This window comes from Mustela erminea, chromosome 11, assembly GCF_009829155.1.
Source record: "Mustela erminea isolate mMusErm1 chromosome 11, mMusErm1.Pri, whole genome shotgun sequence".
Taxonomy (NCBI): domain Eukaryota; kingdom Metazoa; phylum Chordata; class Mammalia; order Carnivora; family Mustelidae; genus Mustela; species Mustela erminea.
In genome coordinates, this window is record NC_045624.1 from 79,712,115 (window position 1) to 79,729,291 (window position 17,177).

Here is a 17,177-nt window from a genome sequence, read left to right on the forward strand (position 1 = left end):
GAGTCCTGTTCTCTATATGACCATTTTAAATTTACTTCTCTGCGTAAATAAACCAGAGCACCAAAATGTGCTCTGCGTGCCCTTTATCTTTCTTCTATACAGTGAGATTGATTTACATCATTGCTTCACATGATGAATAACTTCAGCAAGGAAAGTTAATATAGCATAGGGGAGAATCAGGGGAGAAGGTGACATCATCCACTGGGAGAAATACATTGTAAATTCAAAGAATCTGTTTGGTGCTAGAAGGGGTCTAATTCACTCAGATTTCTTGATCTTAAAAAATAGCATTTTTGACTGATTTCTTTAAAAAAAGACATGTATTTCAGAAATAGCACAGTTTGCCAGTGATGATGCATGCCACTCTCTGCACTAAAATAAGCTACATTTCAAATGATATCACCTCTGTGTGCCTTAAAAATCCCAGGCTGAGTGTTAAAGCTGTTTTTTCTTACCCTTAGACTTATTGAACAAGGGTAGAGCTTTTTGAATAATAAGGAAAACTCCCTACTAAAATCTTTTTATTCTAGACTTTAAGCCAGGATCCTATTGCAAAACAGATGGTAATTCATGAGCTGATTTTTACAAGAATATGTTTTGCTTCACTGATTGCTGTTTTGATAGCTATTTTTAAGATTTTTGGAACCCTTTAATATGTATTGCTGAAAGTAATTTCCATAACCTAAAGTAAAAATTTTTATTTCTGTCAATTTTATTTCTGTCAGAATATACAGAATTAAATAGTGACTGTGATGGCCAAGTATGATTTAAAAATTAATAATTAATAGGGGTTGCTTTTTATTACTCTTTTTGAAAAACAAGGTAAATCAGTCTGTTAAAACTGACTTTGATGAAATTACCTGTTTTATAATTGTGGTATTTATGTGTGTCAGTAAGATTAGTCAGGTATTAAAGATTGGCTTTATAAATCACAATTATTCTTTCTATAGCTCTTTTTTCATTACTAATGTATTTTTCTCATGATACTTCTTTTTGATTAAAATCTTGCACTTGAAAATGTAGCTGTTTTAAAATTGAAATAGGAAATACTAGCTGTTTTAAAATTGAAATAGGAAATACTATTTTAAGGTGTTTTCTAAAATAAATGACAATAAAATAATTTATGGGAGTTAATTGTTAGGATATAAAAATAAAACTAATGTGTATACATATACATATTACATATACACATTATATATCACAGATTACATTTTATTTCTATATTTTATATATATATATATATATACATGCATACACATAAATGTCAGTGAGTGAAAACCAGAAAGTTTTTAAGTTAATCTCATCAATTTAGTGTTAAGTAGTTAAAATTGCTGTACTCCATATGTAAAGATTGATTTGAAAACAAAGCTGTTTAGACTGAAGGAGAAAAAACAATCAGATCATTTATAGTATCCTTAAACAGATGTCTACATTTCAAAATAAGCAAATGAGCGTAATTACAAGAAACACTTAAAATGTGCCACTTAAATATCTGGACATGCCAGTTTAACACAGGGGAGTTATGTATTAATAGAGCATTGATTATTGTTGACCCAGTTTAAAAGCATAGAGCATTATTTAACATTAATTAGCTTCTTAAGTATATTACTGTAGTATTAGTTTCTGATCAATTCACTACACTCTCTTTTGGACAGTTGTGCAATTTGTAACTGACTCCGTAGTGCAGCTGCATACATATTCTGCCAAATACATGCACACAAGCACTTTTGCATATTTGTAGGAATTTCTAAAAATTACTGATTATTTACAATTGTCTAATCTGCATTAACTTTGGAAAAAATTGGGAAACAACTAAAATAGCTATAATACAAAAATTTGGAAATTTGATTTTATACTTTGAGGTATAAGGTATATAGAGGCATCACAATGTATCCTAGTAGTTGTGTGACATTTGTCATCATCATATTCAACATCAGAACACCGAAATCCCTCCTTATCCATGGTTTTGCTTTCAGTGGCTTCAGTTTCAATAGTCAACCACAGTCTGGAAGCAGATGATCCTCCTTCTGAAGTATTATCAGAAGGTCAGTAGCAGGTTAATGCTCTGTCATCCCTCACTTTATCCCATCATACAGGCATTTTGTCATCTAGCATCATCACAAGAAGGATGAGTAGAGTACAGTAAGATATTTTGAGAGAGAGGGAAAAAGAGACCACATTCACATAACTTTTTTTTTTTTTAGATTTTATTTATTTGACAGACAGAGATCACAAGTAGGCAGAGAGGCAGGCAGAGAGAAAGGGGAAGCAAGCTCCCCACTGAGCAGAGAGCCCGATGCAGGGCTATATCCCAGGACCCTGAGATCATGACCTGAGCCAAAGGCGGAGGCTTACCCACCTTAAGCCACCCAGGCGCCCCTCACATAACTTTTATTATAGTATATTGTTGTAATTTCTCTCTTTTATTACTGTCATTAATCTCTTACTTTAACTTAGAAATTAATTTTTTTTGCACATTTTAATTTTTTTTAATAACCATATAATGTATTTTTATCCCCAGGGGTACAGGTCTGTGAATCACCAGGTTTACACACTTCACAGCACTCACCATAGCACATACCCTCCCCAGTGTCCATAACACCATCCCCCTCCCCGCAGCAGCCCTCAGTTTGTTTTGTGAGATTTAGAGTCACTTATGGTTTGTCTCCCTCCCAATCCTATCTTGTTTCATTATTCTTCTCCTACCCTTCTAAACCCCCCATCTTGCATTACCACTTCCTCATATCAGGGAGATCATATGATAGTTGTCTTTCTCTGATTGACTTATTTCACTAAGCATGATACCCTCTAGTTCCATCCATATTGTCGCAAATGGCAAGATTTCATTTCTTTTGATGGCTGCGTAGTATTCCATTGTGTATATATACCACATCTTCTTTATCTATTCATCTGTTGATGGACATCTAGGTTCTTTCCATAGTTTGGCTATTGTAGACATTGCTGCTGTAAACATTCGGGTACACGTGCCCCTTCGGATCACTACATTACGAATTAAATTTTGTCACAGATATGTAGCTAGAGGAAAGAAAAGTTTATAATGTTTGGTACTCTCCATGGTTTCAGGTGTCCACTGAGGGTCTTGGAACATGTCTCCCATAGAAAAGGAAGGACTACTGCCTATGTTTCTAATAGGTGTGTATGTATATATGTCCATATATACAATATACATACATAAAAACTTCATGCTTTTGTGGCCTCATATAACTAATACATTATTTTCACATGCAGTTGCTTGGTTGAGATCCAAACCACTTATTTTCTGTAGGCTTTATGTTTATTTTATGTCACAGGCTAAAGATGAGGAACCTGAAGTTCCATCCCCAGCCCTAGATTAATTCCAATTGCATCAAATGAAGCCCTGGATTTAATAGCATTTTCTTTTTGGTACTGTTCTGTTTCGTGAATTATGTGTAGAATTTGAATTAGGAGAGCACTAGAACAAGTGTGATGAGGTAAAGAGAGTTCAGTGAACTGGCTAGTTTAAACTGCCTCAGTTTATTTAGGCTGAAACTATGAACAACAACAGGAGTTTTTTAAAAAATCTGTTTTATTTTAACCTCAAGAAGAAGGTGCAAGGGATTCAAATTAAAACAGTCAAAAAATTCAACCTTAATGCTTGAAAACAGTATAAGAAACCATTAAGATAGATTTTACAGAACAGCTTTTGCAGAATTTTTTTGGTCAAAATAATTTTATGAAATGGCAAATAAAACTGAGGTTTTTTTCCTCTTGAGGAAATAAAAATTCAGTAGAAATAGAAAATTTGTAACAGAAGGTGATTATGCTTGTCTCTCCCTTCTCCTCTAGTGGCTGATTATATATGTTTATGAAAAATTATATATATATAAACATTGTTTGGGCTGTTTATTAAGCTATTCTAGCTACATGAATAAATTGCTCATAGTAAGTTGAACCATGTTTTAATTTCTGATCTATTAAGTAGTATATTTTAGCATGACAGGAGCTAGGCAAGTCCCCATTGTTTGTTTTTCGATAAAGCTCAGCCCTAATCATAGAGCTGAATCTCCAGGCCTAGAAAGTACTTAGATGGCTTAGTCATTTACTTCTTTGAACCTTGTTGTGAAATCTCTGCCGCAAGTACTAATTACTGCTAATTGTAGAGAATTTTATAATACTTCGTGAAAGACTTGATATCACAATATTAATTTTGCTTTTGAAGTGAATAAATGTGCATGAATTTCTTCAGAATGTCATAAGTATTAAAACAAGAGAAGTGTTTGTAACAGAAAAAACAATGCTATATTTAGGAAGAGCTTCTTTCCTGGTGGTTTTGCTGTTTTTCCCTTTATGGTAGCAGGTGATGCCTATAAATGCTCACTTAAATGCAGAGCACTCAATAAGCTCAGGTTCCATTAATTACCCATTTGGAGAAGTACCTAATCACCCATCCAAGTATACCACTATTCTCATGTCGTTGAATGCGTAGAATTGAGAATTGGAAAGAGAAGTTAACCTCTTAAAATGTCTAGTAAATATTTAGTAAATATATTGTCATATTTATATAAGCCCATGAATTTTATCTTCTAGAAGACTAAGTAAAATATTCCTTGCCAATTTTTTAACTTGACCGCCTCCTTTTCTCACTTGTTTACAATATTGTCTTCCCAAAGAATCAAATGGTTCAGCAGTTGATACGGAATAAGGACCATGGTCAAGTACTGTACAAGGAAAATTTGCTCTTTAATTTGTGGGGAGCTATTTCACCTGATTTGGACTTATGAAAAATAAATATTTAATTCATTGCAAACGTATGTAGATGAAAAGCAACTCTGAACTATTTTATTGTCGTGTTCCAAAGTTGTAGTCTAGGCCCAAGGATGGATAATCAATGAGACAGAAACAAAAAGCAGTAGAGATTTCTGTGATTTTGTGGTTAGGCTTTTTAAGAATCTAAACATAAAATACCTTTCTTATCCGAAGATAATTTAGTAGATACTTGACACCACTATTAAAATGGTCATTATGTTTTTCATGACTTTTGATAGATAGTTATTGAATCATTCCTCAAATTGCTAGTGATCTAGTGCTGTAGAAGACATATCACATAAGTATATCATAATTCCAGTATACCATGTACAGAATCATAGCATAATTAGAGATGTACACTTCACAGCATTTGAAATTGAGTTAATTTTGTTGTGAAAGATTGTCAATAAGGAAATATTTTATAGAAACATTGCAGGTCACTACCATCTCGCTTTTGGGATCAGTAATTGTTATTAATATGGAATAATTCTCAGGCAGGCAGTACTACCAAATTCGGTAAGCGGGAGTTGTTTTTTTTTTTTATTATTAGTCTTGTGACATTTTTGTGATAATCTGGGATGTACACACAACATTCTGTTTTGATAATTGCACATGTGCCACCTTGTGCTGCTGTTAGGACAGCTAAGGCCACCCTGTTTTGTAGGATTGCTTTGCACATCTGTGTGACTTCAATATTAAGTAAGGAGATGCTATTTGGTGAATCATTGAGTGCCCTCATGGTGTATTTATTAAGGGCTTCTACATGCTAAATGGCATTCTCTAGTCCTACAGATGGAGAAAAATAGATGTTAAGTGATCATACCATTTAAAAACAGATCATGTCCATCTTTGCTTTATTTTGGGAAGATTAGCTGGAGTAGTGATTGTTTTAGTAATGCATCCATGAATCTGGGCAAAACCTAAGGTACAACGACCTATCCCCACCCTGGAGGAAGCCAGGGCCCCAGGTTAGTTCCAAATATCCAGTGAGTTCTTTACTTTTTTTATTTATGTTTCTGTGTTCAGATAAGTTTTCATGTTAATTCTTGGAAACTTTTATTAATTTTATTATTCTACTTCAGATTCGCCACATAAGGCATTTAACACATTTTCTGAGAAGGACATATAGTCATTGTCTCAGAGTGGCCTAGTAGAGCTGTGAATGATGCTTTGCCCTTGAAGAAGGAATCAGCCTTAGATCATGGTTACTAGAATCCAGGGTGCTAGTCCAAAAACACCATGTAAAAGTTAAATGAGAAAATAGGCACTATCTATGTTCATTTTCCAGTATTCTGTTATTTTAATTCTCATGCTATCAAGTTTTCACTGCCTTTAGGTTATGTGAATGCTTTTAAATGACTTCTTTGTTTCTCTTTATGCTCACTGGTCATCAAACCTTCTATTTTGCTGCCCCAGTAAATTTTTGAAGTAGTAACTATAGAAAGAGTGGTTTTAAATTTAGTAATAATAATGATGTTGGGAGATTAAAAGGAAGAGAAAAAGGAGGTCATCGGTAGCTTAAAATATTTTCTTTTCTCCTGGGAAAATAATCAAGAAAACGTAATGATAGATGAAGGCATAAACTAATCAAGAAATATATCTGTATACTCACACATCAATGTGTCTTTGTAATGAAATGAAGAATTTAGAAATATAATGTGTCTTACTTCTGAAACCATTATCATTAGCCTCACTTTAATTTTTATACCCTCAGAGTTATTAAATATTTGATCTTACAGCACTGAAGTATCAAAATGTATTTCTTTAATCCTTTAAAGCAAATTAATCATTTATATATTGTTCATTGAAGGTTTTGTCGTGGTCTAGGCCTCCGTAGACCTTTAAAGGCAACAACTCTTATGCTTCTATGTTAAGCTTGGTAAATTGATGCCTTATGTGATTTCCAAGGCCATGATTCTTAAAAGTCCTATCACTGGCACCACCAGCCAACTAAATTTTAAGTGTGTCTGTACAGAAAAAAGGGGTTAGCTTTGTTTGGGTGGGCTCTGGAACTCAAATGGTCCCTTAGGTGAAGCTCTCGTATTTTTACTATGACACAGACCTATGTTCATGTCATTAAGAAGGGAGAACACCTCTCATTATTCTAATCTCTTATAGCAAGAAGAACAAAACACAGTTGAAATTTTTAGGAAATCATGTGGCCACACCATGATTATTCTTCAGTGTATATAATACTGTTTTAGTGAAACCCGAAAGTGAGGTTGGGTGGCATTGGTTAATTGCAAACAATCGAGTCTATTTGTCCCTATGTAATAGTGTAGCTTGTTTACTAAATTTGTAAAAATTATGAAAAGGGAAAAACTATCATCACATTCACCTAGCATTGAGCATTTCAAATATGCAACAGAATACTATTGCCAAAATTAGACAAAGTCTATAAAAGCATATTAGATCATAATTACTCATATGAGAACAACATTTTATCATATTCTAGTTTACTATACAAAAGCTTTTGAGCGGTTCAGAGAGTTGATACAGTTTAGAAAGTTGAAAAATTTTACTTTCTATGATAGAAATAATAATGAAGACTAAAAAATATTATGACTAGTAGAGTTTATTATAAAATGAGGCATAGTATTTTTTTCAAATGCAAAAAGTTGTATCTTAGATTTTAGTATTTCTTAAATATTGATTTATTTATTTTAGAGGGCGGTGCTGGGCAGAGAGAGAGGGAGAGAAATTCTCAAACTGATTCTGTACTGACTGCCAAGCCTAACGCAGGGTTCAATCTTACAACTTTGTGGTTGCCTTTTTTTTTTTTTTCCATTTTCTTGATAATGACCTTTGATGGACAACAGTTTGAAATTTTCAATGAAGCTTCACTTGTCTGCTTTTCTTTTGTAACTCATACTTTTGATGTCCTCTCTAAAATCCAAGGTTATAAAAATTTACTTCAATTTTTTTTTTCCCTTAAGAGTTTTACAGTTTGGGCTCTTCCATTTAGGTAGGCCATCATTTTTGAGTTAATTTTGTATAGGGAATGAGGTAGGTGTCCAGCTTCATTCATTCTTTTGCATATGGATATACACCATCATTTGTTGAAGAGATTGTTCTTTCCCTATTGAATGGCTTTGGCACCCTTGTGCAAAATCAATTAGCCGTATATGTAACAGTTGATTTCTGCACTCTCAGTCTGTTCTGTTGCTTTTAGGTTCTTTTTTTTTTTTTTTTTTAAATATTTAATTTATTTATTATTTTTTTTTTATTTCCAGCATAACAGTATTCTTGCTTTTAGGTTCTTATACCAGTACTGCACTCTTTTGATTACTATTGCTTTAAAGTTGCTCTCATAAGAAAGTATGGGTCCTCCAACTGTTTTTTCCTTTTAAATACTATTTTGGCTGATGGGGTCTCTTTGAAATTCCATATGAATTTGATAGACTTTTCTATTTCTAAAAAAGAAGGCCATTAGAATTTATTTTTATTTAAGTTCAAGTTAGTAACATATAGTGTAGTATTGGTTTTAGGATTAGAATTTAGTGATTCATCACTTACATTTAACACCATGTTCATCACAAGTATCCTCCTTAATGCCCATCATCCATGTAGCGCATTCCCCCACCCACCTCCTCTCCGGCAACCCTGTTTGTTCTCTGTAGTTAAGAGTCTCTTATGGTTTGCCTCTGTCTTTCTTTTTATCTTATTTTTTGTTCCCTTCTACTATGGTCATCTGTTTCATTTCTTAAATCCACATGAGTGAAATCATATATTTGTCTTTCTCTGACTTATTTCACTTACCATAATACACTCTATTTCTATCCGCATTGTTGCAAATGGCAAGATTTCATTATGATTTCATTCTTCTGATGGCTTGATGGCTGAATAATATTCCATTGTATATATATGCCATTGTATATATATGCTTTGTGCATTATAAACATTGGGCTTCATGTACCCCTTTGAATCAGTATTTTTGTATTATCTGGTAGTAGTATTTTTATCTTCTTGAGGAACCTCGATAATATTTTCTGGAGTAACTGCACCAGTTCGCATTCCCATGAACAGTGCAAAAGTGTTCCCCTTTCTTCACATCATTACCAACAGCTGTTGTTTCCTAAGTTCTTAATTTTAGCAGTTCTGACAAGTATGAGGTACTATCTCATTGTGGTTTTGATTTATATTTCCCTGATGATGAATGCTGCTGAGCATTTTTTTCATGTATCTGTTTAGCCATTTGTATGCCTTCTTTAGAGAAACGTCTGTTCATGTCTTCTGCTCATTTCCTAACTGGACTGTTTATTTTTGGGGTGTTGGTTTTGATGAGTTCTTCATAGATTTTTGGATATCTTCTCCTATTCTGTAGGTTACCTTTAAGTTTTGTTGATTGTTTCCTTCAATGCACAGAAGCTTTTTATCTTGATGAGGTACTAATAGTTCATTTTTGCTTTTGTTTCCCTTGAGTCCAGAGACCTGTCTACTAAGAAAAGTTGCTATGGACAAAGTCAAAGAGGTTTCTGTGTCCTCTGTGTCCTCCTCTAGGAATTTGACAGATTCTTGTCTCACATTTAGGTCTTCCATCCATTTGGAGTCTATTTTTGTGTATGGTGTAAGAAAGTGGTCCAGGTTTCATTCTTCTGCATATTGCTGTCCAATTTTCCCAACATCATTTTTGAAGAGACTATTGCTGCCTATTTTCCATTGGATATTCTTTCCTGCTTTTTCTGGGTTTTCTTTTCTATTCCATTGATCTATGTGTCTGTTTTGGGACCAGTACCATACTGTCTTGATGAATACAGCTTTGTAATACATCTTAAAGTCAGGCATTGTGATATACCTCCCACTTTGATTTTCTTTTTCAACATTACTTTGGCTGTTTGGGTTTTTTTCCTAGTTCCATATACATTTCAGGATTGTATGTTCTAGTTCTATGAAAAATGTTGGTGTTATTTTGGTCAGGATTGCATCGAATGTGTAGATTGCTTTGGGTAGTATAGACATTTTAACAATTATTGTTAGTTCTTCCAATTCATGAGCAGGGAATGTTTTCCATTTCTTTGTGTCTTCTTCAGTTTCTTTCATTAAGTGTTCTTTAGTTTTTAGAGTATAGGTCTTTTACCTCTTTGGTTAGGTTTATTTCTTAGGTATCTTATGGTTTTAGGTGCAGTTGTAAATGGGATTGATCCCTTGATTTTTCTTTCTCCTCCTTCATTATTGGTGTATAAAAATCAAGAAATTTCTGAATGTTGATTTTATATTCTATGACTTTGCTGAATTCATGTGTCAGTTCTAGCAATTTTTTGGTGGAGTCTTTCAGGTTTTCTACATAAAGTATCATGTCATCTACAGAGAGTGAAAGTTTTATTTCTTCCTTGCCAATTGGTTACCTTTTATTTCTTTTTGTTGTCTGATTGCAGAGGCTAAGACTTCCAGTACTACTTTGAACAGCAGTAGTGAGAATGGAATCCCTGCCATGGTCATGACATTAGGGGAAAACCTCTCAGTTTTTCCTCAGTGAGAATGATATTAGCTGTGGATCTTTCATGTATGACCTTTATGATACATTGAAGTTTATTTCTTCCATCCCCACTTTCTTGATTTGTGAATATTGAGCCACCCTTGCAGCCCAGGAATAAATCCCACTTGATCATGGTTAATGATTCTTTTCATGGTACTTTCAGATTCAATTAGCTACTATCTTGTCCAGAATTTTTACATCCATATTCATCAGGATATTGGTCTGTAATTCTCCTTTTTAGTGGGGTTATTTTCTGGTTTGGAATTGAGGAAAGGCTGGCCTCACAGAATGAGTTTGGAAGTTTTCCTTCCATTTCTGTTTTTTGGAACAGCTCCAGAAGAGTATGTATTAATTCTTCTTTAAATGTTTGGAAGAATTCCCTGCGAAGCCATCTGGCTCTGGATTCTTATTTGTTGGGAGACTTTTTACTATTGATTCAATTTCTTCACTTGTTATGGGTCTGTTCAAATTTTCTATTTCTTCCTGTTTCAGTTTTGGTAGTTTATATGTTTCTAGGAATTTATCCATTTCTTCCAGATGGCCCAATTTGTTGGCATATAATTGTTCATAATATTCTCTTATAATTGTTTTTATTTCTGTAGTATTGGTTGTGATCTCTCCTCTCTCAGGATTTTATTTGGGTCCTTTCTCTTTACTTTTTGATTAAGTCTGGCTGGGAGTTTATCAATTTTATTAACTCAGAGAAATAATTCTTGCTTTCATTGATCTGTTCTACTGTTTCTTGTTTTGTTTTGTTTTAATTTCTGTATCATTTATTTCTGCTCTGACCTTGATTATTTCCCTTCTTCTTCTGGCTTTAGGCTTTTTGCTGTTCTTTTTCGAGCTCTTTTGTGTGTAAGGTTAGTTTGTATATTTGAGACTTTTCTTGTTTTTTTTTTTTTAAGATTTTATTTATTTGACAGACAGAGATCACAAGTAGGCAGAGAGAGAGAGAGAGAGAGAGAGAGAGAGAGGAGGAAGCAAGCTCCATACCGAGCAGAGAGAGAGCCTGACTTGGGGTCGATCCCAGGACCCTGAGACCATGACCTGAGCCAAAGGCAGAGGCTTTAACCCACTGAGCCACCCAGGTGCCCAAGACTTTTCTTGTTTCTTAAGGAAGGCCGTTACTGCTATATGCTTCCCTCTTAGGACCACCTTTGCTGCATCCCAAAGGTTTTGGACTGTCATGTTTTCATTATCATTTGTTTCCATCTATTTTTTAATTTTTTTTTTTAATTTCCTGGTTAACTCATTTATTCTTTAATAGGATGTTCTTTAACCTCCATATATTTATAGTCTTTCCAAATTTTCTCTGGTACTTGACTTCAAGTTTCATAGCATTGTTGTCTGAAGATATACATGGTATGATCTGAATCTTTTTTTACTTGTTAAAGCCTGATTTGTGACTCAGTCTGTGATCTGTTCTAGAGAATGTTCCATGTGCACTCTAAAAGAATGTGTGTTCTACTGCTTTAGGATGAAATACTTTGAATATGTCTGTTTAGTCCATTTGGTTCAGTGTGTCATTCAAAGCCATTATTTCCTTATTGATCTTCTGCTTAGATGATCTGTGCATTGCTGTGAGTGGGGTATAAGTCTTGTACTATTGTAGTATTATTATCAATGAGTTTCTTTAACCTTGTTATTAATTGTTATATATATTTGGGTGCTTCTAATTTAGGGGGCATAAATATTTACAGTTATTAAATCTTCCAATTGGTTAGAACCCCTTTGTTATGATGTAGTGCCCTTCAACTCTTACTACATTCTTTTTATTTATAGTCTAGTTTCTCTAATATAAGTAGCTGTCCATTAACATGATAGATGGTTCTGACCTCCTCACTCTCAATTTGCAGGTGTCTTTGGGTCTAAAATGAGTTTCATACTGATGGTATTTGTTTTTGTTTTTAATCCATTCTGATTCCTTTTGTCTTTTGATTGACAGTCCATTTACATTTAGAGTAACTACTGATAGATATTAATGGATCTTATTGCATTTTGAATTGCTGAGTTTCCTAAGTCTATATTAAGTGCCATTGTGTTAACTGTAAAGTGCTATTCCTATAGCTTGTCTCTGTTCCTTTCTTGGTTGCTTTTGATCTATTTCCCCTTCAAAGGCTTCTCTTCAGTATTTCTTGCACTGTTGGTTTAATGTTGGTTTAATGTTCATGAACTCCGTTAGTTTTTGTTTGTCTTGGAAACACTTGATCTCTCTTTCTGTTTTGAGTGACAGGCTTGCTGGATGCAGTATTCTTGACTGTATATTTTTCCCATTCAGCAGTTTGAATATATACCGCTCCTCTCTTCTGGCCTGCCAGATTTCTATGGAATCTGCTGTGTCTGCCCATTTAGGTTAAGGACCTTTTTTTTCTATCCGTTTTCAGAATTCTCTGTTTATATTTGTGTTTTGCAAGTTTCACTATGATATGTCTTGGTGTTGACCTGTTTTTGTTTATTTTGAGGAGAGTTCTCTGTGCCTCTTAGACTTGAATGCCTTTTTCCTTTCCCAGATGAGGGGAGTTCTTAGCTGTAATTTGTTCAAATAATCCTGCACCTTTTCCCCACTCTTCTTCCTCTGAGACTCCTATGATATGGATCTTATTGCATTTTGAATTTGCTGAGTTTCCTAAGTCTATACTCAAACCTAATAGTTTTCTTTCTCTCTTCTTTTCAGCTTCATTATTTTCCATAATTGTATCTTCTGTGTCACCTATTTGATCCTCTCCTTCTTCCATCCTCATTGTGATTACATTCAGTCAGTTTTGTATCACAGTTACAGCATTTTTTATTTTGACCTGACTAGTTTTTAGGTCTTTTATATCTGTAGCCAGGGTTTCTCTGGTGTCTTCTATGCTTCTTTCAAGCCCACCTAGTATTCTTATGACTGTTGTTCTAAATTCTTGTTTAGATATATTGCTTATATCTATTTTGAGAAAATCCCGGGCTGTAATTTCTTCTTGATCTTTCTTTTGGGGAGAACTCCTCTGTCTTGCCCCTATGTCTCCACTTCTGCCTTTTGCATCTTATGAAACCATGTTATGTTTCTGGTTCCTGAGAGTAATACAATATTAAGAAGGGGTCATACGCTGTCCAGGGCCTGCTTCAGGAAGTGTTATGGTGTATGGTGTGTGCAATCTGCTTTTGTGTTTTGGCTGCTCTTTCCCACAAGTTACTACCTGCAGACTTACTCCTTGCTTGCAGTGGGGGACAGCTGGACCTTTAAGTAGGTATACTTTGATTTGTTCATTCAGAGAAGGTTGAGTAAAAATTTAAAAATTTCTAAAGCCTGATCCAGGGTACCTGGGTGGTGCAGTGGGTTAAGCCTCTGCCTTCAGTTCAGGTCATGATCTCAAAGTCCTAGGATTGAGCCCCGCATCTGGCTCTCTGCTCAGCAGGGAGCCTGCTTCCCCCTCTCTCTGCCTGCCTCTCTGCCTACTTGTGATCCCTCTCTCTGTGTCAAATAAATAAATAAAAATCATTAAAAAGCCTGATTCAATAAAAAAGGGAAAGGGACAGACAACAAAAAACTATAAGCCTGATTCCAAAGGAAAAAAGAAAAGAAAAGAAAAAATAAGATGAAAATTAAAAACTTTAAATTTTTTTTTTTAAAAAGAAAAAAGAAAGCCTGGTCCTATTTCCACCAGAAGTGAAGCTGATGCTATGGAGCCCTCTATGATCAATAGACTTGGTAGATGCCAGGAGGCCTGTGTTGGTCTTCTTAGGCTGGCAGTTCTGGCTCACAGTCCTATGTACCCTAGTCAGGATTCCCCTGCTGGGCACAGGACTGTGGGGTTTGGTTTAAGTGACTCCACACTCCACTGCAGGTGCTGTGTTTCTCTATGAAGTCCAACTGTGCTAGTGAGCGGGGTTGGAGATATTGGAATATGATGTCACCCTGGGGAGGGGAACTCGCAGCCACTGCTGTTCAGGAAGCCCTCACAGAAAAATGAACTCTCCCCCCTCCTTGTCCCAGGCTTTTGTCAGATCCCTGCCCTCAACCAGTCTGTGCCTGAGTCATTGGCACACCCAGTGCCACAGTTCTCCTCTGTTTTATGTCAGGCCTGGGGATGGGATTCAAAACTCCAAATCTTAAAAGAGCCGGCAAGGGATGGACCCACTCCCATTCCCCAGAGGAGAACCTCACAGCCAGCATCCTTCACTGTTCTTTCCCAGAAAAGCAGTCATTGGGCTGTGCAGGTGCCTGGAGTCTATGGTGAAGCCCAGCAAAAAGCTCTGACCAGGTTATCTGCCCTCTGCACACACCTCTGTCCTGTGATGTTGAGAGACCACTCAGTGGCACTCGGCAGGCCTTTTGTCCTTGGAGTGGCAATATACCCTATTCCAAATGTACTTCAAGAAGGAGCATCTTCTCTTCCAGTGTGACCCAGGCAATCCCCACACCACTGCATCCTTCACGAATCCTATATGCTCCCCTCTCTCCTGCTTGCTTCCTCTCTCCCCGACTTTTGTCCACAAAAAGGACTCCCTCTCCTCTGCAGCACCATGGCATCTCTCTCCCCAAATTCATGGCTCTGAACCTCACATCTGCCACATTCTCTCCCTCCAGTTGTGCGATTTTTTTTCCTAATCTTTAGGTCAGTTTCTAGTTGTTAAAAATGATTTGATGTTGATCTAGCTGTGTTCAAAGGCTGAGGCAAGCTCAGCGTTCTCTTACTACTCTGCCATCTTAATTCCCTCTCCTGGAATCTTAATAGAACTTGCCTTAAATCCGTTGATCACTTTGGGTAGTATTTCCTTCTTAACCTTATGTTAATTCTTCTAATCCATGAACATAGGCTATCGTTCCATTTATATAGCTATCTTTTTTTCAGCAATGTTTTATAATTTTTAGTATACTAAAAAGCATACTAAGTCTTTCATCTTTTTGGTGAAATTATTCCTAGGTATTTTATTCTTTGAATGCTGGTATAAGTGTAATAGTTTTCTTGATTTACTTTTCATATTGGTCTTTGCTGGTGTATAGAAACACCACTGACGTTTTTGCATTTATCTTGTACCCTGCAAATTTGCTGTATTTGCTTATTAGTTCTTAGTTTCTTTGTGCATTGTTTGGTGTTTCTGTGTATAAAACCATGCCATCTGCATATGGAATTGTTTCACTTCTTCCTTTCTAATTTATTATTTATTTTTATATTTATTTATTTTTCTTGACTAACTTCTCTGGCTAGAACTTCCAATATAAAATAGAACAGCGGTATTAAAATGGGCTTCCTTATCATGCTACTGAACTTGGGTTAAAAGCTTCCAGTCTTTCATCATAAAGTCTTTCATTATTAAATATGATGTTAGCTGTGGTTTTTCTTATAAATGCTCTTTCCTTTCTAGTCCTAATTTTCTGAGTGTTTTTACCATGAAAGGGTGCTGGATTTTATCAAATGCTTTTTTCAGTATCAGTTGAGATGATTGTATTATTTCTTTCCTTTGTTCTCTTTTTGTGCTTTATTACATGGACTTATGTTAGTATTTTAGTGTGTTAACTCACATTGCATTCCTGGGGTAAATCTCACTAGGTTATTCTATTAATATGTTGTCGAATTTAGTTTATTAGTACTCTATTGAGGAATTTTGCATCTGTCTTCATACATAATGTTAATCTATAGTGTCCTTTTTGGTTTCTTATAAATAAATTAGGAAGTACTTACTCTTCTATTTTTGGAGACATTTCAGGAAGACTGGTATTCTCTTTTCTTTAAGTGATAGAAGTCACTAAAGCCATCTGATCCTGAGCTCTCTTTTTTGTTGCTGGGAGGTTTTTGTTTACAGGTTCAATCTCTTTTTTTTTCTTATTATAGATCTGTTCAGATGTTTTCATTCTTTTCTTGATTCAGTTTTAATAATTTCCATACTTCTAAAAATTTCTCCATTTTGATTTTTGCCTAGGTTACTTAATTTGTTGGCATGCAGTTGTTCATATATTCTCTTAAAATCATTTTTATTTCTGTAAACTTGCTAGTAAATCCCTACTGTTATTTCTGATTTTATGTCTCCTCTCTTTTTTCTTAGTCAGTCCAGCTAAAATTTTGCCTACTGTCCTGATCTTTACAAAGGATGTTGTAATTTTTTATGTTGATTCTATTTTCCTGTCTATTCTCTATCTCCACTCTAATCTTTATTTTGTTTTTCTTCTTCCAGCTGTCGGTTTAGTTTGTTCTTTTTTGTGTTCCTTGGATATTAAGTTACGTTATCAATTTGAGATCTTTCTTTTTTTAATGTATGCTTTACAGCTATAATTTTTTCTTTGAGAATTGCTTTCACTGCATCTCACACTTTGGTATCTTGTTTTCATTTTCATTCATCTTAAAGTATCATCAAATTTCCTCTCATGATTCCTTTTTCAATCCATCTGTTCAAAAATATATGTTTAATTTTCACATATTTGTGAATTTTTTCAAGTTTTCTTTATTATTGATTTCTAACTTTATTTCACCCTGGTCAGAAAAAAATACGTTGTATAAATTCAATATTTTTAACTTTGTTGAGACTTGTAGTCTAAGAGATGGTCCATCTGGAGAATATTTCAGGTACACTTGAGAAAATATGTATTTTGCTATTGTTGGGTAGAATGTTCCATGTATATCTGTTAGGTAGATCTAATACATATATGATTTTTCAAGTCCCTTATTTCCTAGATAATCTTTGGTCCATATGTTATATCTGAGCTGCAGTTTGGACTGAGTCACAATAAGCAAAAGTACCGTAGTGCTTTCTTACTAAATGTTAATAACCTCTTTCTTCTTTAAGCATTCCCCTATTTGTAGTAAAATTTTTACTAGATGCCAGAGTTCCAAAAAAAGTTGATTCTGTCAGTTTTTGCCAGCTTAATGGTTGATGTTATCATGTCACTCCAATCCTAGCATAGGATATTAGTTTATAATTTGCCTCATCTCAGTTA

At 34.8% G+C, this 17,177-nt stretch overlaps 1 protein-coding gene across 7 annotated transcripts in view; it reads left to right on the forward strand.

The window, feature by feature from the left end:
• The window catches only part of PCLO (piccolo presynaptic cytomatrix protein), a 400,035-nt gene that overhangs the window by 221,189 nt on the left and 161,669 nt on the right, over positions 1-17,177 (forward strand). The gene's annotated exons all lie outside the window — the stretch shown is intronic.